Source organism: Rattus norvegicus, chromosome 5 (assembly GCF_036323735.1).
Source record: "Rattus norvegicus strain BN/NHsdMcwi chromosome 5, GRCr8, whole genome shotgun sequence".
NCBI classification, from domain to species: domain Eukaryota; kingdom Metazoa; phylum Chordata; class Mammalia; order Rodentia; family Muridae; genus Rattus; species Rattus norvegicus.
In genome coordinates, this window is record NC_086023.1 from 9,015,811 (window position 1) to 9,042,692 (window position 26,882).

General features: G+C 39.4%; 1 pseudogene; it reads right to left on the reverse strand.

Annotated features, from left to right (window-relative positions):
• LOC102555640 (uncharacterized) overlaps positions 1-23,423 on the reverse strand; it is a 35,117-nt pseudogene extending 11,694 nt beyond the window's left edge.
• Between the last annotated feature and the right edge of the window lie 3,459 nt (positions 23,424-26,882).

Genomic DNA, 26,882 nt, shown 5'->3' on the forward strand with positions numbered 1-26,882 from the left:
GCTATAATATTGCTATAAACTGCCTTATCTTTATGTATGTTCCTTGCATTCTAATCTCTTGTTAGAAGAGATGTTGGATTTTGTCAAAGGCAATGGTGTCTGCATTATGAGATGATCGTGTGGTTTTTGTCCTTCAGTCTGTTTCTACGGTTACTGATTTTCACATATTGAACCATCTTTGCACCTCTGGGATAAAGTCTGGTTGATCATGTCTGCTAGCTCCAGTATTTTTCTGTTTAGTTTTTGCCTGGATGATGGATTTATTGGCAAGAATGGGGTATTGGCAAGAATGAAGGTATTGTGAGGGTCAATATTTAAGCTGGAGTAGTGTTTCTTTTAAAAACATTGGTGCCCTTGTATTGCTGATAAAAATTGAAATGTTATCTTTGTAGATTTTTCCTTTGATGAGTATGTAATGTCCTTTCCTATGTCTTTGGATTCTTTTTGGCTTGAAATCTATTTTGTTAGATATTAAAATGGTTACACCAGCTTCCTTCTTAGATCAATTTGCTTGGAATTCCTTTTTCCTACCCTTTACCTGAGTTTATGTTTATTCTTGATGTTGAGGTATGTTTCTTGATGCAACAAGAAAATGAATCCTTTTTCCATCCATTCTAGTCTGTATCTTTTTATTAGGAAATTGAGACGAGATGTACCAATGAATATGATTGTTGATTCCTGTTATTGTTTTTGTTTGTTGTGGTGGTGGTGGTGACAATGGAGTGTACTCCCCGTCTTTTCTTTTCTTTCCTTTTCTTTTTCATGGGTGTAGTTAACCTCCCTAGGTTGGAGTTCTAGTACCTGTAGTGCTGGATTTGTAGATAGATGCTTTTTAAATTTGACTTTATCATGGGATGTCTTATTTTCTCCATCTATGATTAAAAGTTTTGCTGGCTGTAGTAGTCTGTGCTGCTATCTGTGCTCTCTTAGAGTGCAGTTCCTTCTGTCTTTCAGAGACTCCACTGAGAAATCTGATATAATTCTAATAGATCTGCTATTGCATGTTACTTAGTCTTTCTCCCTTGCAGCTTTTAATATTTTTTGTTTTGTGTGTTTAGTGTTTGATTATTATGTGGCAAGTCACTTTCTTTTCATGTGCAATCTATGTGGTGTTCTGTATACTTCTTATAGCTTTACTGACACCACCTTCTTTATATTAGGATAATTTTTTTCTGTGATTTTGTTGAGCATATATTCTGGGCCTTTGAGCTTGGCTTCTTCTTCATCTATTCCTATTATTCTTGGTTTTGGGTCTTTTGATAGTGTCCCAGATTTCCCGGATATTTTGTATCAGAATTTTTTTTAATTTAAGTTTTTATTTGAGTGACAGAATCATCTACTTTATCACGCATCTGAACCTCTCTTATATCTTTCATAGTCTGTTGATTTAGCTTGCCTCTGTAGTTTCTGTTCAATTACCTAAAATTTTACTTTACAGAATACCCTCAGTTTGTGTTTTCTTCATTGTTTCTATTTCCAGTTTTAGGTCTTGAGTGGTTTTACTTGCTTACTTCAACTGTTTGTGGTTTTTCTGGCTTTCTTTAAGGGACTTATTTATTTTCTCTTAAAAGATCTCTATCATCTTCATATAGTTGGTTTTATAGCCTTTTTCTTGTGATTATGTTGGAATGTTCATGGTCTGCTGTGATAGGATAGCTGGGCTCTAGTGGAGACATATTATCCTGGCTGTTGTTGTGTTTTTACATTGGTGTCTATGCATTTGGGTTTGTGATGATTATAACTCTAGGTGCTGATTTCTGCTTCTTCCCTGGATTTTCAGAGCGTGATATCTTGATGCCTGTTTTACTGGCCTACTAAGACGGAATTTTCTCAGGGAATATTTTCTAGTATTGGAGGTTGAAATACTGTATGAGTTCGGTGAAGGAATGTTGAGGGAGAAGCTCTTTGTGATTCACTGGGGTAGTGTCAAAGGGGAAAGAGAGATCACAGGTTTTTTGCTGCAGAGTTGGGGGTGAGATTGGATCCCAGGAGCAGTAGTGGAGGTGTGAATCAACCTTCAGCCTACACATGAACATGGGGGAGTGGCTTTGGTAAGCAGAAGGTGACTGCTAGAATTAAAGTCTGGCCCAAAGCAATGAAGGTGGAGAGGGAGGTTAAGAGGGTGTGAATTGTGGAAGTCACAGGAGGTGTGGGCAGGAGCTGGAGAGGAACTGGAAGGCTGTAACCAGTGCTCGGTTGCAGTGCTGGAGATACAGCCAGGAGTTTGGATTTAAAGGGAGGAGGAGCAGTGAGGGTCCTCAGTGATCTTACCTGTTTTCCGGTGCTGCTTAGGTGGTGTGTTCCCAGTGAATTCTTACTGGTGTTGAAGGATAGAATAATGGGATGAGTTGGGGGAATGTACATTGAGGGAGAAGATCTTTGTGACCTGTTGGGGATAGAGTCATATAGGAAAGGGAAACCACCATGGATTTTCTGTTCCAGAGCTGGAGGTGAGACTGGAGGACTGGATTCTATGATCAGCGAGAGAGGCATAGGTCTGCCTTTAATCTAGTCTTATCTTTCTTCTTAATAGTTACTATTCTTGAAAGTTTCTTAATAGTTCTAGTAGCATCACTCATCTCCTGCAGATGGTAGCGCCTTGACCTCTGACTAAAGATACCCATGCAGTAGGATGGGAGAAGAATATTTTTTTCCATGTGTGGTGTATATGACTCGTGAGGAAGACATTATTTTAGTGAGGAGACCTTTTTCCAAGAATGAAAATGATAAAATAGATCAAAACTCCAAGAGTGACAATAATATCAGGCAGCAGAGCGGACACAGCTCAGGTTGGGTAGAAGATGATGTGTCATTCTGAACATGGAGAGGAGCTGGCACCAGCCTGTTAGTTTACAGTTTAAAGTTTTGATTGGTTTGCTAATAACAACATGATCATGAAAATACCTTTTAAAGAAAAACAGACCATCTGAAGCAAACCTGAATTCAGGAGAAATAAGCACTGATAAGAGTATAAAAAATAATGAGACAAGAAGATGACTGTCGAAGAATCCATTCCAATTGAAATGAATATAGTAATGCAAAGTTAATTAAAATTTTTCCACTAAGAAATGAGATGGGGGCAGAGCAGTGCAGGGGGTAGAGAGGAGGAATGAGAGGTAGAACCCTTGGGGAGTGTACTGGGAGGGGAATAAAATCTGGAGTGTAAAAACAAAGGAAGAAAGGAAGGAAGGAAGGAAGGAAGGAAGGAAGGAAGGAAGAAAGAAAGAAAGAAAGAAAGGAAGGGAGGAAGGAAGAAAGGAAGGGTACTCAGTACTGTAGAAGCTTCATAAAAAAATCTATATCAATACATAAAATAGTTATCAACAGAGTAATAACCACTACCACTCCCCTGCCCCCGCTGCCTCTAGACCACAAAGGTTAACAAGTAAAAGTCCCAGTCCCAGAAACATTACTTCTTTTGGAGTTGTTGGTCATTAGGATCCCAGAGACCCTTAAACATTCTCAGACAAGGCTCCCAAGTATCCTTTAGAACTTAAGAATAAGACCCTATTGCTGAAGACACTGCGAACTTGGGTGATGGAGCATGGGGAAAACTGGTACTGATCTGGAAACTTCATCCCCGGCTAGTTTTCATAGTAACAGAAAGTACTGGACAAGCTTCTCAAAGAGAAAATTAAGCATCAGACATACCTAGCTGTGATCCCAACAAGATACAAAAATGAGTGGCCTGGCAAGACATGCCCACTGACACAATAGTGGCATGAACATTATGGGAATAACCAAGCACTTTCTGATCGGATTTAATCCTGCTCCATAAGATTTAACTCATACCCAGCACTGTACTAGGCTGAGAACTTATGTGAGAACTTACCACTGTTATCATGCTAAATGGACATAAAATTAAATCAACTCTTAGTGACCGATTATCGTATCTATAGATTAAGACACACCTGAACTCTCATCAGAGAAGCTCTGCTAGCAGTAGAAAGTGAACAAAGAGACCCACAACAGGCTAAGAGACAATTAGATTGTCAGAGATTAAGAGACTGAGGAATTTTTTAATTCTTGATGAAACACGTACACTGAACCCCTTCTTCAAAGTCTCAGGAATCATTGCAGAAGAGGGGGCTAAAAACCTGTAAGAACCAGAAGTTGTAGATGACCCAAAGAAGCAGCGTCAGCTGGACACAGCAAAGCAACTGCATATATGACCTCACAGCAATTGTGACATCATTCGCAGACCAATGTGAGCCTAAGCCAGACAAAATCTCGGTATGGAGAGGGGAGCTAGGCACAAAGTTACACCCTTAGCTGAGGATGCAGTTGTTAGCTGCTGGGAAAGTAATGGTCAGTTTCCTTCCAAATGGTAAGTTGACCATGCTGCGGTGGAAGGCTATAATTCCAAGAATATTTGGGGAAGATAAAAGGGCCTTGAAGGAATATGTTGGGAGGATCTGGGGAGAGTTGGAGAAGGAAAACATAAATATGATTAAAACTCATTGTACAAAGCTCTCAAAACAAAAATGAAGTGGAAGATAGGGAAGGGAATATATCTTATGATAGGCTGCAAGATATCAGAGGTGATAAAGGCCTGGGCTCAATCCCAGCCTGACCAAAAAGGAAAGAAGACAAAGCAAGATGTAAGGAAGAATAAATTTTATGGCATATGTAAAAATCAATGTTTGGAATTATGGCTAAGATAATAAAATCACCCCATACAATTTATCATATAATTTCATGCTTTTTGGTGTTTTGTTCTCAGAAGTGTTATTACTATGACATTGATGTGCACACTGCCTGCCATGGTAAATAGACCTTAAATAGTAGTGTGACAATTTCTTCTTCTAGTTAACTTGCATATGTAGAAGAAATTATATAATCTGGATAGGCTTGGTGTCTTGTATAATTACATCTATACTGTTCATCTCAACATTATTATCTGTTGAACTGCCTGCTTCCTTATGAGACTCTTTCGTTAGGGTAAAACTCTAACTCTCCTCCTCATCACAGATACCTCACAGTTTCTGGCAAACAGTAAATATTCAATAACTGTCCGTTAAATGGATCAGTTTGTACATGCTCCCTGTTTAAAACAAAATCGAGATTGCTCTAATGGGGATTTACTAGAGTAGCCCAATAAAAATCAGGCAGCATTCAAAAACCATTCTGATAATTGCTTCAGGAAATGGGTCTGTACTAGTTTTAGAATAATAATTAGATTGCAGTCTTATCCAACCTGCCTGCAATTTCATTACTTTAAATGGAAGAGACTTCTCTGGCTCTTTTTTATTGATAAATCTAGTTAATGGAGAATGACCATGGCACAGATTGATGGAATATACCATAGTCACAGTTATAAGTACTCTGTAATGGTTAATTGTCACCCAGACACAAGCTAGAAAATCATTGGAAAGGAGTCTCAGTGAAGTACGTTTTTAGATTAGGCTGACCTGTGTCCTTTATATCTATGGTGATTATCTTGATTATGTTAATTGAGATGAGAAGGCCTACCCATTGTTGGTGGCACTATTACCTAGAACAGGGAATCCTGGATTGATGGAGAAAGCCAACTGAGTACTAACATGCATGCACTAGCATGCTCCTGCTACTCAAGCTCCTGCTGTCTGAACTTCCCTGCTATGATAGATATGGCCTGGAACTGTGAGCTGAAAGTTGCTTCTGTTAGAGTATGTTATTATAGCAATAGGAAGTGAAACAAGACATACTTTTAAAATTATGAGTATTAATTGAAGTCCTGGGTTCAGTGTTCAGTTACCACATACTTACAGAATTAGTACATGTTCCTTTGTTCTCTGCTTTCCTAGTGCTAATAATAACCAACAAAGAGAAGCTATGAGAACTGTTACCTGCCTCTGTCTGCAAAGACACTAACCATATCTTCTCTACGGGCTCACTATCTGAAGGGACTCCTGGGTTTAGTCAAGTGCCTTTGAGGACTTAGACTTTCTCAGGTGTCAGATGCCTATGTCTTAGTATATAACTCTGAATTCTGACATGAACTCTGGTCCCACAGGCTCACGTCATAAACACTTGTTCGTAGCTCCAGGTGCTACATTTGGTGATTCTGGAGTCACTAGGAGGTGCAGCCTGGTGGGAGTGGATGACTAAGAGCAAACCTTTGAAGATGATACCCTCCTATGGTTCTCACTGTGCCTCCTGCTTTCTGGGCTATAGCAATATGAACCACTACCTCATGGTCATCCTTCCTCAGCCAGAGTTGCTTCTGCTTCAGGTTTTCTTCTTTTGAATTAAATCTCTCTGAAGTCATGAGCCAAAACTCAGTGCTTCCTCTTGTAACTTGTTTCCTTCAGATCCTTTAATCACAGGAAAAAGGAAGTAACTACAAAAGTAGAAAACACTTTGACCAATGAAGGAATTTTAACCATATGTTAAAAGAAATTAGTGGCTGCAAAAATACTTAAAAATATACTAATGCTTTTCTGGAGCTATGCTTCTAAAGAATCATAAGCCTTCAATGCAAGACATGAAGTGCCCTGTTGGGATGAAGCTACTAATCTCATTGCAGCCAAAGTGCTGTGTTGCTGTACCTAGGAGAGCAGAGCCTATCATGTCTAGCCTAACAGCTGAGCACAGCAGAAGGTGGTTCAGGCAACCAGCATCTGATTTTTAGAGGTGAAGAAAAATAATCCAGAGACTTTTACATTTCTTCCCAAATATCGTTTGATTGGGTTAATTGAACTTACTCTCATTAACTAAGAAAGGAAAATGAATGTTGTAATATTGAGGAACGTTAACTATGTAATCATTGAAGTTTGAGGTTTATTATGTGAGTCCCCCTGTTCCTAACCTGTCAGAACAGTAGCTTTCCCATCTCTATAGTAGAATCATTTAATTGTAGGTTTGGGATAGATGGGATGAAAATGAGATAATAGTTTCACAATACCTAGCACCATGTTTGTTCCCATAATTACTTCATACATGTGTGCATGCACACACACACACACACACACACACACACACACACAGAGAGAGAGGATATAGATTAGATACAGATAGATATGTAGATGTAGATATAATATAGATACACACACTTTGAATATTTAATAAATACTTTCAACATACCAACATAAAATGTCTTAAGTTAGAATCTGCCTCCATCACTCCTTCTTCATTGAGTGACAGTCATAAAATTTAACCCAGGGCTTCCTGATACAGGGTACTCTGGAGAGCCATCTTGCTCCAGGACTGTCTTCTCAGTGCTGTGACTGCACACAAGCCACCACATCCACCTGGCATTTTCTTGGGTTCTGTAGAACTGAACACTGGTCCTCACATTTGGATGGCAAATACTACATCCACTGAGCCAGATCCAGGTCCTGTTTCTTCTATTTCTAACTATCATTTTAATGAAGCAAATACCATTTTTCTGTATAATCAACATAAGCAGAACATATACAATGGAGACCTACCTAGATTTTGACATTTTACTTTTAATAAAAGTCTAAAAAAAATCCATGTAAGTCTTCCAAAGTTCATTTCCTTGAACAATTAAATGAGGATGACAACATTGATCTTATAACATAGTTAGGTTTAACTGAAGCACATATAAAGGTTATTATAAATATTCATTTGATGGTTGTATCTTATATTGAATTCAAAGAAGCTGAGTATGAATATCACTCACCTCTTTTGACTTTTAAATAAATATTGTTCAACTTAGCAGTCATACCTATAATGATATTTACAGAGTATAATGTATTTACTTGAGACAAATGAGCATTGTGGATTTTATATTCATAAATACCTCCAAGCTCACTAACTAAATATATTGATTCATCCAACAACTATCTGTTGACTATCTACTGTGTGATAAAAAGGATCTAAGGGACTTGAGCTACGCCAGTGAACATGAGTCAGAAGGATTTCACTTCATAAATAGGAGAAGAAAGTCATCACACACAAAAACACAACAAAAAAAAGAAAATTACATTGTAGTTTTGAAGGGAGTAAATGTATAAAAATGACAGTATAGGATCTAGAGGGATGATTCAGTACTAAAGAGCACTGGTTGATCTTCCAGAGTGCTGAGGTTTGAATCCCAGCTCCCACATCTATAATTCTATTTGCAAGGAATTTGATAGTTTCTTTTGGCCTCCTCAGACACTGTAGAGAAATAGACACAGATAAAACAACATGCACATAAAATAAATTTATATTTAAAATTTAAAAAAGAATCTAAACACAATGTGAGTAATACTAAGGAGATTGTAGGACTCTATTGCATTTTACGTAAGTGGTAGTTGAAGGTTCTTTGGAAAGGTAATATATGGATAAAAGCTTAAAGGAATGAGGATGCTGAGTATGGCGGTGTCTGTGCTGTGCATGTCTCAGACAGAGGTCAAAGCTCTGGAGCAAGAGGGCACCTGGCAATGCCAAACAAAGCCAAAATGTCAAGAATCATGGCAGAGAAGTCCTGTGTGCCCCAGAAAGATATGAACTCTATTGAACAAAGGAAGTCCACAGCATGGTTTGAAGCATGGGTGTGCTCTGCTCTGACAGTTGAGAATGCTGAGAATAGGCTCACCCAAGGTAAAGGGCAGAGAGAGTTAGGCATGTATCCTGGTTAAATTGTTGTCAATGTGACAAAAGCTAGAGCCATTTGAGAAAAGAAAACTTTGGCTGAGGAATTCTTCCACAAGATTGGCCTGGGAGCAAGTCTCTAGGGCATTGACTTGCTTGATGGTTGAAGTTGAAGGTCTCAGATCACTGTGATCACAGGTGCCATGCCTGGACAGGTGACCCTGGATGGTAAAAGAAAGTAGGATGAGCAAACTATAAGGAGTAATCCATTAAGCAGAACTTCATGGCCTCTACATCAGTGCTTGCTTCAATGTTCCCACCTTGAATTCCACTTCTGACTTCACTCAGTCATGGACAGTGATAAGGAAGTATAAACAAAATAAACCCTTTCCTCCCCAAACTGTTCGTGCTCATCGTGTTTCATCACAGCAATAGAAACCGAAAGGAGATGGCACTTCTGCAGACTTCTAGGTAGGGATGAGGATGGCTGGAAGCAGGCTGGTGGCATTAGTAGTGGCAAAAAGAAATACTAGAATCTCAAGGCTCTCTTTAAATAAATGCCTTGGGAGCCATTTTCTTGTCTTTTCTGTCCAAACCTATTCATCCATTCTTCCTTCCTTCCTCTCTCCCCCTTTTCTTCCTCTCTCCCCCTTTTCTTCCTTTCTTCCTTCCTTCCTTCCTTCCTTCCTTCCTTCCTTCCTTTCTCTCTCTCTCTCTCTCTCTCTCTCTCTCTCTCTCTCTCTCTCTCTCTCTCTCTTTCTTTCTTCTGTAATAGTTTCTATATGCTTGGCCTAGGGAGCAGCACTGTTAGAAGGTGTGGACTTGTTGGAGAAAGTGTGTCACTGTGGGTATGGGCTTTAAGACCTTCATCCAAAGCCCTCTGGAAGTCAATCTTCTTCTAGTAGTCTTCAGATAAAGATGTAGAAATATCAGCTCCTCCTGAACCATGCATGATGGAACACAGCCATGCTCCCACCTTGATGATTCTGGACTGAACCTCTAAGCCAGTCCCAATTAAATGTTGTCTTTATAAGAGTTGTCTTGGTCATGGTGTCTGTTCACAGCATTAAAATCCTAACTAAGACAGAAGTTGGTACCAGGGACTGGGGTATTTCTGTGATAGGCCTGACTATGCTTTTGTTTGGAAGAATGCAGATTTGGGGACTTTTGATTTGGAAAGCAATGGAATGCTTTAAATGGGTCTTAATGGGTTATCCTAGTAGGAATATGGACGATTTTGTTACTGAAAGTGATTTGAACTGTGAGGGCCTGTGAGGCCCCAAGAGGTTTCAGTGGAGAATTTTAGTATGTGGCCTAGAGACTGTTTTTGTGACATTTTGGTGAAGAATGTGGCTGATTTTTGCCCTTTTTCTGAAGAGTCTAGCTGAGGCTAAGGTAAAGAGAATTTTATATTAATTGCATTGATAAAGGAAATCTCGGAAAAGCCCAGCAGAGACTTTGTTCTCTGGTTAAGTCTCAGGAAGAGCATTTTGAACAAGTTTAACAAGCTTAGAAAGGAAAAAATATAAAATATATGGAATCAAAGGGGCAACAGGAAGTAAAACAGAGCTGAATCCTGTATTTAAGGATATTAAATTGAATTAAAGAAGTGGTGACCTTGGAGCAAGGTCCCACCCACTAATTTTAGGTCTAGTTATGGTGGTCAAAGCCTTTAATCCTAGGAGGCAAAGGCAAGCAGATCTCTGAGTGCAGGACCAGCCTGAGAAACATCAGGTTCTAGGAGAAGAAAATCATAAGCCCACATATGGTGCTATATATAATAAATCCCAGCATTCAAGAGACAGAGCCATATAAATTTCTGAGTTCATGGTCAGTCTACAGAACAAGTTTCAGGACAGCCAAGATTATGCAGTGAGGAAGTTGAAAAGAGAAAGCCAGTGATAGAGTAAGGTGGTGGTGGTGGTGGTGGTGGAGGTAGTGGGGGAGGGAGTTGTTCCAGCCCCAGGAAGCAACAGAACTCAGCAATTTCACTATGTGGTTCTGGCTTTAGTGTCAAGAATAGAAGTGGCTATGGGGACAATTGATGCTGGTTAGCTGGAGCTAAATTAATGGCGATTAAGAAGAGACCAGCATCATTGAGGTGAAATCTTCTAGGAAGTGTTTTCTGAGAGCACAAAGAAGGTGTGTTCGAGAGATAGCCAAGGGTGTACCCCTCGCTGTAGCTGAACTTAGTAATACATGAGTCACCAAGGTGGTACTGGTTTTGAAGGTATGAAGGGGCTATAAACAGCAGCTGAGACTTGGCATTATGTAAGGCCAGGGAAGGCCATTGGTGAAGCTGCAGCCTCAGTTGCAGTTGAAGGCCCGGGACTGAAGGGGTCATGCAAACCACTTATTTCAATGTGTTTACAAGGTAGAAGACATTTTTACTAGATACTTTCTCATAACTGCACACAATTTTCAATCCAAACCTTCTTTCATTGGATTTGCTTTTCTTCCTCTTATTTTTACCCTCTCTGCAGCAGCATATTTACCACTAATATGGAAACTGTGGTGGATTGAGTATATCTACCCAGGGAGTGGCACTATTTGGAGGTGTGGCCTTGTTGGAGAAGGTGTGTCACTGTAGGATTCGGCTTTAAAACCCTCATCTTAGCTGTCTGGAAGCCAGTCTTCTACTAGTAGCCTTCATATTTAGAACTCTCAGCTCCTGTACCGTCCCTGCCTGGATGCTGCTTTGCTCCCGCCTTTGTTACGGTGGAATGGAGCTCTGAATCTCTAAGCCAGCCCCAATTAAGTGCTGTCTTTATAAGAGTTGGCTTGCTCATAGTGTCTGTTCACAGCAGTAAAACCCTAACTAAGGCAGAAACCTACTTCAAATAATCTTTAATTCAACTATGATACCAGATTGTTTTTTTCTTGCCGTCATCACCATTGGCAAAGCCAAAAATCCTGGTCTAACTTGTCTGTTTTTGGTTTTGGTGTTTGTTGCTGCTGCTGTTTGTTTGTTTGTGTGTTTTTCCTCTAGCACATTGTTCATTCATTCATATGGAAGATGCCTTTTCTAGAAATTTTCTTCTCTCTTTATTATTTCTACAAGTCAAAGCCCAGATTCTTTCCTTGGCTTTGTTTATCATCCAGATACCATTATCCACATGACTTGTAGCCTCTCTGACAAAAGTTACAGGGAAAATATCCTGCTCAGAGCTCATGTCAAGGAATAATCCTACTCTCAGAAAGTGGTAGCATACATTGTGTATGCAGCTAGATTGTGTCTCAAATGTATTTGGAAGATCCTCGCCCCCCACCCCCAGGAGTACTTTGAGATGTGGTCCATCAATGTCACCAGAACTGACCCAATGCAGGACCATGAGGTTGAACCTCTGGAAGTGGAAAGTGTAAACCTTTCATCAGTAAATTGTCTCATATGGTTTGTTATAGTGTCATGAGTCTGACTAATACAGTGTACTTCTAAAAATATCTATGCACATATACACAAGTTCTGTATTATCCAGAAACACCCATGTAATGGAGAGGTGCCTTGCCTGTCTTTTCTTTAAGGAGCTGATTAAATGGTTCACAATAGAGCAGGGTGCTATTTGCTCTTATCCTCAATTTTCCCGATGATTCACCTAGAATATGGCTATCTGGAAACAGCTAAAATTAACAGAACAATTTAGAAAACCCACTGAGATAAAGTTGCACGGTCAAGGCTAAAAGAAGCAGGAAGACTGGTGATTCAGGGGAGTCCTAATGGGATTTTAAGCCTTTCATGTTTGTGCTTCCTCAGTTTATGGATGAGGTGCTATTCTCGTGGATGCTGTCAAAGTGCTTTTTTGGACAACTCATTATTTCAAATTGGGGAAAGCAAAGAGCAGCTGTGGTGCTTTGGGAAAAAGTTAGGGGAAGGATCCAAATTTCTAGTTTGCCATTTCTGCTGGTTTCTAGGGACATTTTCAGTGACATGGAGCTAGCATACCATTTGTTATACCTGTACTTACCCCAAAAGCTGCAGAAAAGCCAGGCAAGTTTCTTACTAATTATTCTCAAGTGTTAAAAAGAAAGGTTTGAGAATTCATTGGCCCAAGATGACATGGAAGGACCCCTACAAATATAAGTCAGTGACTGCAATCTCTAGATCATGGATGCCATGGAGGTAGGTATCTGTGGAACTCTCCTCAGATTCATTCACAAGAACCTCCCAGCATGAAAATGTGCATGCGTGAATAGCATCTTCTTTGAAGACACCTCTGTTTCCCATCGCAGTGCTTGAGTGGGTCCCAATAACTTGAACAGCTCCACTGTTCAAACATCTGGCTAGAGATACTTTTCCTAAAGGAGAAAATCCTAGAAACCTTTGTAAAGTTTCACACTTAACTCTTCTGTTTCCAAGAATGTTCTAGAAAAGTAGATGGCAGATAGGTCATGTAGTGAAAGCTGTTTCCTATTTCATCTTGTTAGTTTGGGAGACAAATTCTCCAATTCAAAGCAATGGACTTCAAATGAGCCCTGCAGCCAAGAATCTGAAAGGGTTTTAGGTAAGCTGAGGCAATGTGTGTAGGCACACATTTCCCTCTATAAGGCCCTCTGCAGGAGAATGAGCTGAACGTATAGGAGAAAAATAGCAAGAGAGCTGTACCAGTTCATCATATCAATCCCTCTCTCTCCCTTTCCCTCCATTAATCACTGGGGATTGAATTTAGGGCCATGTGTACTCTACACAAGCTTTCCTACCTAAGAATTTCTCATAAATACCTCCTAAAGAGTCATGTACCTCCTAATAGTAAAAATGTGAGGGCTGAGGGTATACCATGAAGAATTTTATCCAAAGCTAAGGCCTATAGCAACAGTAATTACATACGTATTGCTTACATGTATTGTTAGATACCATAATATCTAACAGAAGCAACATAAAGGAATAGAGATTCATTAGAGTTTCAGTACATCATGGTAAGCAGCTCACCTCGGGGGGGGGGGGGTCATGTAGCAGGAGGTGAACCAGAAAGCAAAGAGTGAACTCTGAAGTAGGGACCAAGATACAAGCTCAAAAGTGACTTTCTGCTCACCAGAAATTCTTCCTCACATCCTAATGTTCTCACAGCCTTACAAAATAGCCTCATCAGTTGGATATTAGATATCATACACATCAGCCTAGAAAGTATATTTTAGGTTAGACCTGTAACCGCATCATACACACACACCTGCACATGTATGGGCACACACACACACACACACACACACTGGGATATACACATAGATGTGTTTATATGCCCACATATAGTATAGGAGGGGTAGTAGTCAAGGCTGTAAGTGCACAACTTTTCTTTGTTCATAGTGGTCTTTTTGGTGTTTTGTGTTTGATTATGATGATTCCATGTTTGTACATTATTCCATCATAATCAGTTAAGAACCATCTATAATTGACTGCTCACTTAGCTTAAATTCCACAAGATTGACTCACTCATTTACTTCTTGATTTGGCCTTTTGTGTCCGGTGCAGTGAGGAGGAACAGGAACCTTTCAAAATTTAGACATGGTTTATTGTAGGCAAGAAAGGGTTACTCTTTAGAACTCTCCCAGTACATGCAATGTGAATAAATATTGCCTCATTTGCTCATTATCTGAGACTTCAGCCTGCCCCTGCTCAGGAGATTTTATCGTTTTAGATTAAGAAGTCTATTTTGTAACCTGTTATTAAGCCAAACATTTTCCCCACATTATGATCACAAAGGGTCGTATTTTCCTGTCCTCACCCCCACACAGTTCTGCCTCTGATGCAATTTGAACAATAAAACTGTGTTTTTCGCCTCCAAAGAACTCAGAATCAGATTTCTACTGTGAAGAGTCACATTCCACTCGAAGTAGAGAGGAACGCCCTGGTGGTCAAAATGTACCACAGATGTCCTGGGGTCATTCTCCAAGAAGTGTACCCACTGGTCATTTTCTTTCTCAGAAAGACAAATGAGTCTCCAACTAGATATAGAACAGTGTAGACAGAGATGGAATCTTAATGTCAGTTGTTTCTATTTGATATATCTTTGTATCTCCTCTTGGTGTCTTTACTGTCATGTGTTTTTAAGTACATAAATGAATAGTTTATTCACTTAATGGTAAATCATGGTAAGCAACTCAGCTTACCTTCGGGATGCTATGTAGCAGGAGGTGAACCAGAAAACAAAGAGTGAACAATGACCTTCAATGATGCACAAAGACACAAAAGGTAAGTTGTGAATAGAACTATATCTTGTCTCAGTGAGACCTGTTTGTCATAACTTGGCACTATTGATAATCTGGCCAGGAAGAGGTTTTGATTGAGTGGAAGAGATGCGGCACAAAAGCCAAGGCAGACCTTGCAGAGCTGAGCACTGCACCATCACTTCACAGCATCAACCTCTGGCTTCTAGCCACCAGGTGCCATTATTGATATCCAAATATGCCCATAGCACTGCCAAATGCTTCTAAATGGTAACACAGAGGAAGAAATAAAGAAGTAGGGTAAGATTGTCCCCACTCAAGAAACACTGAACCAGAAAAATAAATTTCCTTTGAACCATAGAAGCTGGTAAAAATTTGAGTTCTTTCAATATTGCAAGACAAGATGCACAACGTGCAGAAACACATTGCCAATAATAGACTATTACTGAGTAAATTTTGTACCCCAAATAATTTATTGTACCTCCAACTGAAGAGTCCAGATTGGATAAAAGTGCATGATGGACTTCATTATGTTCCTCGCGATTGTTGTTCTAACCAAACTGAGTTCTAGAGAGTAAAAAGAGGTCAGGGTACCAACACTGACGTTTAACATCAAAGCAAACATTCTGGGCTCTACAATACAGCACAGCATCCGCTGTAGTTTAACAACCCATGTGTTAAAGACTCATGGGCCACACAACTATAAAAACAATGTAGATCATTCATATAGCATTTGGTTGCTTCTCTAAAGTCGAAGATGAACGCTTATTGCTGAAGAAACAACACACTTTGGACCCAGGATTCAAGCTGGACTAGAAAGAAAGCCTCTTTCCTAGTGTCAAGCTACCAGGATTCCAGAAAACATTCTGGAATGGAAGTAATTAAGGAAGGGAAGAGAGAACAGGAAGTAATTAAACAGCCTGACTCAGCTGTGACACCTAACAATGACCAGCATGGTAAAATATGCATAAAGGTGAAAAAGTCACACTTGCATATGGGTGGCAATCAACAGTTATCTAATTGGACAGGAGGAACATCATGCCTGGTACAAGAAACCCAGCCAGCTTCTTGGTGAGTTTCTTGGTTGAGCTACCACCACCACTTTAGTAGGAGAGTATAAATCCAAACTGTATTCTAGCTTATCCTTCTACCCACAGATAACTGCACTTACCATCTCTCATAAAAGAAACTTCTCAATACAGAAAAATGGAGACCGTCACAGAAAATCACAACTGGATATAATACAGAGATGGAGAGCTCATGGGAGCCCAGCTCCAGTGGATGCGTCTATATCACAGCTTCTACTTCTGTAGCCCAGGAGACATAGTGGAGGGGAGGGTGGAAAGATGTTAGGACCATGAATACCTAGAAACCTGCTGAGAAAGAGTCTCTCCTAGAAATCACTGCATAATAAGACTGGAACAATGGCAGTACCAGGGGACATGCTAACACGGAAGGAGAAAATACCTTGGGGCCCTACCCTTAGACACAGAACTACAGGCAACTATTATGGAGGGACCATAAGCTCTGAGTGACCCAAGTCCTGAGTAAAGGCGTAGTTGGACATGGTAAAGCGTGTTGAGGACTACGGCTGGTTGCCCCATGAGAAATTATCAAAGCCCTTCCCATACAGACCTGGCTCAAGAGGAAGGGTAAAGCTTTCCTTGAGACCCCAGTATGAATGTCTATGAGTGGTTATGAGTGGTTAACCAGTGTATGCAAAGATTAACAACTTTATCTTCCTCCTTGAGGATGTTTACAGCCTAAGAGTCTGCTCTAGGCCTCCTATCTAAACTCAGGAACTCCTGTGTACTGTACATGATTGATAGCTAACTTCTCCCTCTGTGCTGTGCCTAACAATTGAGCTGAGGTTCTAGGTTGCAGGAGTAGCAGCAGCAATAAAGAACACCAACTACTCCCAGCCTGACTCTATGTGTGTCCATCCTTTCTTCATCTCCTTACCACTCCCACTAGGGTTCTGGTACCCTAACCATGCAGGACACTGCACCATTGACTGCTGGAAAGAGGATTAGGCTTTTACAGGGATGAGTCACCTTATTGGTTGTTAATGCAAATTAGTCAGTTTTGAAACCATATACACACAAACAATAAAACACAAACTCAGCAGATGTGTGTGTGTGTATTTGTACACACAAGTACAAACATACATGTAACAAATATGGTCATAGAAAAAGGCTATCAACTTGAGAGTGGGAGGAAATGGAGGGTATCTAGGAGGAGCTTGAAGGAGAAGGGATGCAATTCAGCCGCATATGTAACAGAGGATGGTTTTGTGTGGCATCCGTAAGAGGAGAAGCCCTTGGTTCTGTGAAAGCTCATTTCCTTATTGTAGATTCCCCTACTCTGGGTGTCAAGGTGGGAGAGGGAGCATCTTCATAGAAGCAGGGGGAGGGGGAAGGGGAATGAGAGAGGGGGGAAAGGAGATAACATTTGAAATGTAAATACATAAAATATGCAATAAAAAGTTAAAAAGTATTTAAAAGTTAGACTGATCACCCAAGTAGTATTGTTGGAAGGTTGTTGAAATGGAGAGTGAGCCCCAATGAGAAATCTTTGGATTGTTAGGGATTAAGTTCTTGAAAGGAATCACCACATTTTTGATTCCCTTCCTGCTGTCTACTGCTTCCCACTCATGATATGAGCAGTCTTGTTCCCCAACAAGCTCCTACCATGATGAATTGCCTTAGTACGGGTCCCAAAGCACTGGGAAATTGATCCTGGACTGAAACCTCCTGAACCATGATACAGAATAAGTTTTTCTCTTTATAAACTGATTGTCTTGGGCATTTTTGTAATAGTGACAGAGTTGTGCCAAATAGTGCCTATGGCTAAATATACTGCACTATTATTTAAAATCTTTCAGTCTGGCTCCTATTTTAAGTGTTCTTATGAGATAACACACACAACAAAGCCATGAAAGGACAGGAGGAAACTTTGAACATATGTATCTACAGCTCCAATGATAATGATGACTACATCCATACATTCATTAAGATTTACGTACCAATGAACAGCCCTTTACATGATAGTACAATAATACTTTTAAAGGTTAAAAAGTCAACAAGAATTCTGCTCTTCCATGCACAGTGGATAAGGAATGTTCACAAAAGATGCTAATGTACAAAGGATAAATATAATTAAAATCGATTGAACGTAAATAAATCAAATAAGCACAGAAACTTTGTTATGTGTAGATTGTGGGTCATTTGGTAGCCATTGGTGTAATTAAGCCAGTGGTGTGTTTTGGAAGGGTAACATGGTTGAACTAGAAAGTGAATCCTGTGGCAAAGAATCCATTTGTCTTTCCATGTGCTTAAACTCAGTCAGGAGAGAGTGCCAGGAGTGAGAGAGACATCCAAGTCAGCAGGATGGTGATGGAAAAGGAAGGAGTGAATATGGATTTGCTTTTCCAGGTTTATTTCCAAGCCTTTTTAAAACAATAAAATCTGTTCTATATTTTTGAATACTATTATAAAGTGAAATGTGAAGCTTTTATAAGAATTTAGTTTTCTGTTTTTGTATGGAATTTATATCTTAAGTTCCTTCTGAAGTTGGTTGGTCATTGCATAATCAGTTTAACTAACCTTTTTTGTAATGTAATGACTTGGGTGACCCATAGAAACTCCCTGGCATGCTAAGTCTGTCTAGGTCTGTTATCTGATGCTAAGATACATGCATAAATTTGCCTGTTTAAAAAATTCTAATGTAATCTACAAGCGAATCTTTAGCAAGAATTTAAAGCCAAAGAAATTAAACAAGTTCATAAATATACATGACATATAACACTGTTCCTGATAAATTATGTTTGTGCTACATGAGATTGTTTTTGAAGGACAAAAATTTGCTCAATATGGCAATTTCATGCAGTTCAGTCAAATGGGAAAATCACACAAAAGGAGCGGAGGAGGCTCAAAACTGCCTCTAAAGGACAGAGCTGGTATCAGTCACTGTCCTCCAGACATCAGTCTCTTGGTATTTTTATTGTTATTTTCTTCCTTTTCTGCAACACTGGAGATCAAATTCAGGCCCTTGGGATGCTTTTCAAGTTGCACCCTCAACTCTTGGTGTAGAGAGACAGGATATCATTGTGTAGTCTTGATTGGCCTCCAATTCACCACATCCTACATATTGAGATTACAGAAATAAATACCTAGGCCAAGTCATCTTAGAAAGATTTTCCAGTTAATCCTCAGGGAAGATAATTGATGCCTCTAAGGACAGAGGAGACAGAACATACTGAGACTCACATTACATCTACCATAACCATTGTTCTTGTGCATGGCTTTCTTCCAATATATGCAGCTTCCTGGCTGCCCAGTGTTCATAGGCAAAGCGGTATGAAATGACCTTACTGTCTTACTCCATTTTCTGTTACCATAACGAAGTACCTAAAGCTGGCTGCCTTGTAAGGAAACGAGTTGTATTTAGGGTTATTGTCCTGGAAACTAACAGCTGTGGACCTTCTGAGAATATCAAACAACTGATAGGTGGCATTGTGCTGGGAGTCTGTGTGAGATCACATGGTTCTTTGTTAATAAGAACCCACTCTTGGAGCTGGAAGATGACTCAGCGGTTAAGAGCACTGACTGCTCTTCCAGAGGTCCTGAGTTCAATTCCCAGCAACCACATGGTGGCTCACAGCCATCTGTAATGGGATCCGATGCCCTCTTCTGCTGTGTCTGATAACGGCTACAGTGTACTCACATACATAAAATAAATAGGTCTTTTGAAGATGTGTCTTGACCTATTAAGAAAACAAATCACATCAAATTTCAAACACATGACTTTGTGTGTTATGGTCATGACTTGTTAAAATCAAATCTCTGTATGACTCACTAATAAGATACACTTTCTTGTTAGACTGTTTTTTCTTTCATCTTTCAGATTTGGTTAAACCCCGAACATTTTCCTATTTCTGAGTAGGTACCTTACAAAGAGTATTGACTAGAGGAAAGATCTCTTCAGTTATTCAAAGTGCTGGTAAAGTTGCTAGGGAATTATTTAGTGAAGGAGACTTCTTTCAGTTGAAGTTAGTTCTCTATTCATCTATACAGGACTATTATTTGGTAAAACATGGGTATTTGTGTATTGCTTAGAAGTTTAATGCTCTAAACAGTATTTTTACTTATAAAACATGCAATAAAAGCAAAAAAGAATTTCCATTATCAAATATTCTAGAAACTGCCCAACATTAGGAACAAGTTACTTTTTAATGGTAATGACAGAGCAGTCCTGAGTAGTAAAACAACAAGAAGCTCCAATGGATATCTGAATGACTGCCTTCAAATTTAAGAATTACTCCTGTTGATGACATGCAGATGAGCAAGGACTCAGGTTTCCTGGAGGGCTATATTGCACCCACTGAATTTTGTAGACTTACACATCAATATCTTCACATCTTCTACAAAAAAACCCAAACCAAACAAACAAACAAAAAACACCCTGTGCCTTCTTCCTAGTCTTGTAATATTTGGCTGTCTCTAGAATATTTGGATGCTGCCAGGAACTTTGGTAATATGGTAATTGAGTTTTAAAGAACTATGACTTTAGGCCTCTCTTCACCTGTTCCTAAGGTTGCATGGTTTCCAGCATGGTCCTCTTCATTGTCCTGCTGTATTTTGCTGTCTTGTGAGACATTTGAACAATATCTTAGAGTTGCAGTTGCTCACAAAGCAGCATCAGAACCACCTGGCAACTTGTTTAAAATGCAGATTTGTGACTGTGACTGCAGCATCATAGGATAAAGCTGTAGGTGGTGTCACCAGATAGATACTGAAGTCTGGGGGCGGCACCCAGCAATCTGAGTCTTAGCAAGTGCTCTACGGGAGAGATGCTCATTTATGTTTAAAATCCCCATATTGGAAATACCTCCTGGGAGACAGCTGACTTTCTTCCTGTCTAGGACTAAGAATTTAAACTTGCTGAGAAGTTGGGCTTTTCCTGATCATCTCTTCTTTGAGGAGATGATGGAAAGGTCTGGAAATTCTGTTTTTATCAACAGAATAACTTTCATTTAATGGTTCTAATTTTAGAGATTTTAACTTGGAGACTGAAAAGAAAGTTGTAGTGGCTTCCACTCTTTGTGAGCATGGTTATCAGTTCATTAAATTCTTTACTGTTCATCGTCTAAAGGCATATCAGATGGTACTGAATACTAAGGTAAACACAAGAACTGATGTGTTTCCATGTCCAGGAAGACAAGTAAATGAGATATTTACTGTCTTGGAGGGAAGAAAAAGGCCAGTATTTGTGTTTGCTCTCTTTTGCTGTACTAAACACCATGACCAAAATCAGTTTCGAGGAGGAAATGGTTTATCTTATACTTCTAGGTGACAGTATATAGTGAAGGGAATTGGGAGCAGTAACTCCAGGCAAGAGATATGGGAAAGTGCTGATCTTTTATCACTCTCTCTAGCTTGTACTTAGCCAGTTTTCATACACAATCTAGGACCACTTAACTTGCTAGGGGGTCACACCTCTTACAATGACTATATCCTCCCACATCAATCAACAGTCAAGACAATCCCCAACAGACAAGCCTCCAGGCTTGGTTGTTTCAGAATAACAATGAAAACTAATCAGGACAGTCAGGAAATCAAGTGATTGAAATGCAGAAAATTAAATTGCCTCCATAAGAAAATGAAACATTTTGGAATAGTCCACAGATAGGAGATGAAGCCTTGTTTGTGTGTAGACAGCATAAACAAAAGCTGGAAAGGCATACGTGAGATCCAAGGAGAGATCAACTGGCAGGACCAGGAGACTAGAGAGAAAGCTAAGAAAATATTAAATGAAAGTCATTAGACCCTATATGCCAGGCTGTATTTTCTGCTAATGTTCTCAAACTGTGGAGGGTAGCCTATAGGGTGTGACTAATGTGGCTGCTTCTTGTTCAAGCTTATGGATATTACTCACCCATGAGTAACCCATAACTGCCTTTTACTCAGTAAGTGTGACAAGATTTCAATATGACATATGATTATATATACATGATTGTAGTGCCTATCCTTTTTGGAGGGGGATTTTTATCTTCCTCTTGCTGATTATGAAAGAGCAAATTACAACCTTGTGAATTGACTATGTTATAAAATCCATGTAGGGAAGAACTTCGAAGAGCCTCTAGAAGTTTATGGTATTTTTCAACTGAAAGACAGCTGGCCAATGACATCATTAATACTGCAACTGCTCAGAACTGGATTTGCCCAACAATGTGCGTGAACCTGTATACAAGACCTTCTCATTTGAGGCCTACCTCAAATATGTTCCCTATCCATACCATGCCTGCCCTCTTGTGCAATACCCTAAGCAATACCCTTACTCACATTGGTCTCTTAGTCATGGACACTGTAGAATATTATAAATTGTTATTTGTGTTGGTTGTGGCCACAAAATTTGAGACAATTAGTTATAAAGTCAAAGATGACTAATATATGAACCATCAGTGATGTCTGCCACAGTTGTCCTGAATCTTGTGAAGTAAATAAAAAAAGTTGCAAAACAAGAATTTGAATCTATTTAAATTTATGATTCAACAATCAATTTTTAGAACAAATATAGAACAGAAAAAAGTTTTTAACACCTCAGTGACTTAATAAACAAAATCTAGACCAAGGAGAAAACAACAATAACAATAAAAATATCAATAAATTAAAATGCATGTGCATCCCAATCTGCACACATTAAAAACCACAGGAGACAATTGTAAACATTTAAACAGTAAGCATTGTTTGAATAATTTAGAACTTTAAGGAGTTACTATGAGCTTTTGCAAATGTGGTAGGATAATCATAACTTTGCTTACAAAGTTCTTCTACCTGAGAGGTACACAATAAAATACTGTGAAAGGAATCATGGTTTGGCTCAGAGTGGGATTTAGATATGAAGTGTCTCATAGATGAATGCGGGTTGAAGGCTTGTTCCTCAGATCGTGGTGATGTTGAGAGATTATCAAAGTGTTATCTCACTAATAGGTTAATCCTGATCTGCATAGCTGAATGGATTATTAGACGATGAGGTGAGGTTTTGCAGGGTCTGTCTTTCTCCAGTCATCCTCCTGACATGATATTTTCTAGCTTCCTCATCTGAGCACCTTTTCTCTGCTGTACCCCACCCCCACCTTCCTGCTTTGCTATGATCTTACAGCAATGGAGTCAGACAAGCAGAGGTCAAAACCTCTGAAACTGCAAATAAACTATTGCATCTGTCGTAGCAGTGGAAATCTAGCAGAGGGGACTGTACAAATAAAGTCGACCATTGTTTTACAAGACTTAGATGAAATATCAGGAAAGGGGTGTTCATTGTAGAGTATCCTTTACCTTCGTATGTCTTTGACATTTTCTATAATAAAGACTATGTTGTCGTTGTTGTTGTTGTTGTTGAGGAAATCTAAGAAGCACCAAAAAGCAGAGTGATTTAAGACTACTGTTGCACTGCAGCACAGATGAACTGAAGACAGGGCATTAGACATGCTTCCTATACTTAACATACTGACAGCTCCCAGGGGGATGTGTAAGATGGTCCTCTTGGGTATGTAAATAAAATTATTACAATTTCCATTGACTTGTAATCCAATCTACTTAAAAGTTGCCATTAGTACATAATATATTATAAAAAGGATACTATGTATAGTCTCTGGTCTTACATACAAAAGAAAAGTGGCTTTTAAGGAAAGCTTGAGGAGGACTCTGCTATACTGGCTTATACCAGAATGCTATTCATCTGAAGGAGTGTCTCCTAGCATTGCTGAGTAAACTGCCGTGCTATTCTAGAATCAAAACAGACAAGATTCTTTACCATGGTAACTAAGCTAGAGTGCCTAACAACCCAGGCAATGCTAAGCTTGTTCTTGGAACATAGGCATGAGTCAGAGAGGGGTAGGAAACGTCTCTAACATTGACTTGGTAAAATCTGATAACATGAATTTTTTGACATTGAATGGTTCAGAAGACAGTAAAATAAATGGATGGTAGGGGTAGCCTGTGAGAGATTTCCATGAGAAATTTCAGGTAAAGAGGGCTTTAGAGAACTTTAATGTCTATGGACATAGTATATCTCCCACAGTTTCTATCTTTCTTGCTAAATAAAACAAATTGAAGACAGAGTAAAGAAAATCTATGGTAGAACTATTCCCACTGCACATAAACCATTACTTGTTTCATTTTTCAGAATAAAATAAAACAGGACTGTGTTCATACTGAATAATCAAGCTAGCAGTTAATCCAGGGAAGCCATGTTCTATCCATGTGCCATTAAAATTCTTTGTCTTACAAGAGCAAAGTTAAGGATTGGTGTATTGGAATATGTTAGGCAGTGATGGAGACACAATCAAGGAGATGCCATAAAAGCTGTAGGTGATCTGGTCAATGACTAGAAAATAGATATGAGTTTTGAAGGTCATTCATGGCCTAAAAATATTAACTGCTTTAGCATCTCTGACTGGCACTGTATAAATAAAGTCGACCAGTGTGACATATTAGGAACTTAGATGAGATTCTATTTGTCAGAAGATGCTTCCAAAGCCTAGTGACTTTGCAGAGTCTCATTTTATTTATCCTATGGTTCTGAAGGTTGTTCAATCTCAACTCAACAAGTTCTCTCTTGTGACATCTTGTGGTCATGATTTAATGGTGGCCAAGAATGGAGTTATTTGAAGACTTTATTCACATATCTGGCCCCTGAAATAGGATGACAGGAGGAACTGAATATGGATGAGTGTCTCTCCAACATAACACTCCATACCTGCCAGCTTGTGTTTCCTTACAATATGGTGGTCTTAGGGTAATTAGACATCTCGGTGGTATGTAACTTCATCCTCAGTAAGAATTTCAACAAAATCGGGTGAATGGTGCCACCTCAAACTATAGTAAAAAGTTGTTCTGTATTCTTCTGGCCAAACAGGCATAGACAGCCTCATTCCCTATAAGATAGACTTCTGGGATTTTTACAATGAGCTTTGATGAGAGACTTGATAGATGACTCCAGTTCTCAGCCAAACCTAGGACGCATAAATCAACAACTGCACAACAGTTGGTCCCAGTCTTCTCTTTTAAGGTTTGGGGCCAGAGAGATTGTCTGGTAAGTGGATCCAACACTCATGGATCTAAGGAATGAGGACAGGTAGGTCTCCCACTTCCAGTCAAATAGCTACCAGAAGAGGTCAGAGTTTTGATAGATGTCTACATTCACTTATCTCCTGCAAGCTATGAATTTGAGGCCAAACCACAAACTATTTCTTGGCCTTAATAAAGTACGGTCTCTATGAGAAACACAGAAAAGTGTATGGGAACCTAGCATGCCTTTAAGATAAGGAGAAAACAAGAAAACAGCACTAAAATGGCAAGCAGACACCTGGAATTTGACAAATCCTCTCGAATCCTCCCCTGAGTGCTGGGCTCAGTGTGTACTGCCTTTCCACTGCAAAGCTTAGGCATTCTACGTCTCTCTTCTCTGATACAGAGAGCATGCTGTAATACTGTTAGATTTACTGTTTTCTCCTATTGTCATGATTCCAAGAGAAATCTACTTATAATACAATTGCATAAATTAGCAAATGAAATTAAGAAATAAAAATTAACTGGAGGCTTGTAATATAATATTAGTGTTCAATCCAGGCATAGATATAGCAGCAGTGAAGAACCTCATCTTAAAATAAAGTACCAAATAACTTATATCTTCCATTTTCTGGGCAGGAACTTGATGGTGCAATCTGTACAGTCTTGAAGGTAAACAAGTTTAATCCATATAAATTAGGATGTAAAGTGAATTACAATGGCCTATCCTTCTCCCCAAAGGATACAATGTCCACGGGACATCTTGGTTACTGTAAACAGAGAGCCTGTCTATGGCTTTAGGAGTTGAAATATATTAGGACTTATGACCATGAATAATTCTCTGTCTGTATCTAAGAAATACTGCAGGACAGAAACCGCAATGTAAGTAGGCAGTGCATGTGAGGAGAAACTCTTCTTCATTCTATTTTCGCCAGCGCAGTGACTGTCGTGAGGACAATTTGAATTGGCACAAGATATATCCATCTTGCCTCGAAAGGTAACTTTCTGTTGCTCCAGTTTAATGAAAAGTCTGTTTCATTAAGAATCCTTCAAGAATAGCATAAGGCTGGATAGTAATGTGAATTAATCAGGGGTAAGCTTTTTCTCCCATGTCACAAGTAGTCTTTCCCTTTGAACCTTTACATTTATCCTTACCACTGTCATGGGCTTTAATTCAACATTACTTAGTTTTCAGGAGAGCCGAGAAAAATCCATCAATATTACTATATACATACATATTGGTTTTCCTAAGGTCTGTTGGCAAAACTACTGGCAAGGGAGAGGTTCAAGGACCAACTGGTCATCTCTAACACAAGTGATTTTGTTCTCTATCAGACACATTAGGTGTTTTAGAAGTTGATAGCAACATTTTAAAGTTGCTAGCAAAACATTATACCCTTACCTTTCATAGGTACATAGATGATGGATAGACAGATTGATAGATAGATAGATAGATAGATAGATAGATTAGATAGATAGATGATAGACAGACAGACTGATAGAATGTCTATTTATATTAAACCATAAGATCAATTACTTCCCTGTGAAAAGGGAAATGGACATATTGTCATGCAATGACAAAGTATAATGAAGTCAAAAACTAGGGGAGTCCAAGTGGCCTTCTTCAGTGCTTGTCTAAAATTAGGCCAGGTTTAATCAGAGGAATCAAGAAGAATTGAAGGCCCCCAAAGAGATGGTAATCCCATAGGAAGACCAACAGTGTCAACTAACCTGGACCCCTGGGAGCTCCCAGAGACTGAACTACCAGGTCTGGCCTCATAGGAAAGGATGTGACTAATCCTGTAGAGACTTGATGTACCAGGGTGGGGGGACATGAGGAAGACTACCCTCTCAGAGGTGAAGGGGAGGGAGGATGGAGAGAGGAACTCTGAGAGGGAGGATCAGAAGGGGGCAACATTTGGGATGTAAATAAATAAATAAACAAACACATAAATACATAATACATAAATACATGAGAGGACTGGAGATTGTGTATTGCAGGGCTCTAAGCCCCTTGAGAACTGAGGAGGGGAGAACAGAGCAGGTGGTTGGAAGAGGGAGTTATTAGACTGTATCCACTTCCTGTGGCTGCTCAAACTAAGTACTATAACCTGGACAGCTTGGAGTTGTATT